Raw genomic sequence first — 2,278 nt, 5'->3', positions numbered from 1 at the left:
CCCCCCCCCATTGGCCGTGTTATGGAATACATTTTATATTATAAAATACAAAGTACCAACCATTATATTCCTAAAAACAGTGTTGAATACAACGTTGAACGTACTATTATCTTAAGTAACAACGACCTATTATAAGCAATAATCGTATAACATATTTTTTATAATAAATCAGTCCCTACTTCCTACTAATTAAATATATCACTAATATATTATGTATGTGTTATAAAAAGTATATAATAATGAAATATTACAATTAACTGCTATAAGACTTAATTGAAATTGTTTGTTAAGATGATGTTAAATTTTGATTTACTTTGTTTAGCCCCCCCCATTCGAAAATCCTGGGTACGCCACTGACACTATGCGTATCCGCAACACCAAGCGCACACACTTATAACTAGGTACCTTACGATTGTACGAACAGTGTTGAGCAAAGATAATTAAATATTTATCTAGACAAAGATAAAGATAATTGAGTATAATTTTATCTTTTTTTTATTAATTAACCCGTGACAATTTAGGCCATTGGATGGTTTTTAACTGTGCGGCTCCCGTGAATGCCGTCGGCGTAAAGACATGGAACCGAATTTATAATTAATCTCTAGCACTCATTTGATCTGCAGCATCAATTGCTTTGCCATCATTTACAGAGACTAGTGAGTACCATGCAGTCATACGCGGTGCGACCGACCTGCAGTCGATAATAAACTATTGTTTCTATTACGTAAACGATATATTATTTATAATTATTATATTTCCTAAAAATATACTATAAATAGTAATCGGGGTATCATTCTTAAATGCATGATATTTTACTTGTTGTGCTAACGTGTACAATCGTGCGAATTAATTTAAAATAATAATAAAAAAAGCATAAATCTTACAAAAAAATCGTAGTCACACATTTTACTTTCGTAGGCCCCAAAAAGTTCGTAGGCCCTAGGCACAGTGCCTATAGTGCCTATGCGCTAATATTGCCCTGCTTTTAAAGTTTTAACCTTATTAATTATTATACCTAAGATTAAATATCAAAACAAAAATATTTGTAAAATATAAAATTGCCACTTGTTAGAATAAAAACATATAAGTAATAAGATTAATAGATCATTAATCATAAATCATAAATGTAATGGTTAAAATTGTTATTGCATATTTTGGCTAATGTAGAAGATAGAAAAAGTTTCCTTTTCATTAGAATATTATATTAAAAGTATCATTAAACAGTAGTACCTAATGTTTCAGAGCATAATAAGTTATAGCTAGGCGATTGGAACACAAGTTCTAATAGTAGGTATAATCAATGATAATAATATTATATTTGGTAAATGGCATTTATTTTTTTTTCAATTCAAGAGATTCAATAACTCAATATAATAATACATATTTAAATACAGTTAGTAAACATATGTGTATAATAAAAATATTTTCACTTTTATAATGTTAACCTACACAAAATAACCTTACAAAATTAATTCTGTTGGGAAACCTTCCTCAATATTTATAGGTAAACAAAAATTTTTATTAAAAAAGGTGGGTAAGTGGATGTCGCTCTGCTGTACAGTAGGTTACAAGTGGGTCATTGTATAATGGATGGTATTAAATTTGAATTCAATGATATAATTTCATTGTATAAGAAAAACGATTCTGAGCGGAGACGGTATGTCAGTCTAGGTATATACTATTATATCTAATATATGGTATTAAAAAAAAATTGACCTATAACAAATACCTATAATAAATTCCAAATTAATCATATCACAATATCTATTAGGTACTAATAACGCGTTATACATCAACAAAAAACCTTGATACTATCATAGATATTCAGCAAAATAGTCAATAATAAATTCCAAATTAATCATATCACAATAATATCCATTAGGTAATGCGTTATACATCAACAACAAACCGTGGTACTATCAAAGATATATAATAGTATACTTTAGACGTTTCAAGTACCCACAAGTAATATTATACAATCACAACAAAATAACTAAAATAGTTTTTCTATGTTTTTAATATGTAATTTCGTCTAAATTTGAACTTAAAATGACTATAAAAATAAACTGTGTAAATGTATTTTTTAGATTTTTTGGTAACAGGATTAACTAATTACGTGAAATCTTGTTTTAAATTTTTAATCCATAGATATAAGTATATAGTATAAGAGATATAGTTGAATATTTTATAAATTTTTAACTACAAAATAATTATTCAATTTTAAATTTGATAAATTTTGTCGAAATTCGATCTTTAAATGCTTAAAAAAAAAAAATTG

Source organism: Acyrthosiphon pisum, chromosome X, assembly GCF_005508785.2.
Source record: "Acyrthosiphon pisum isolate AL4f chromosome X, pea_aphid_22Mar2018_4r6ur, whole genome shotgun sequence".
NCBI classification, from domain to species: Eukaryota; Metazoa; Arthropoda; class Insecta; order Hemiptera; family Aphididae; genus Acyrthosiphon; species Acyrthosiphon pisum.
Note: the sequence above shows the minus strand (reverse complement) of the source record.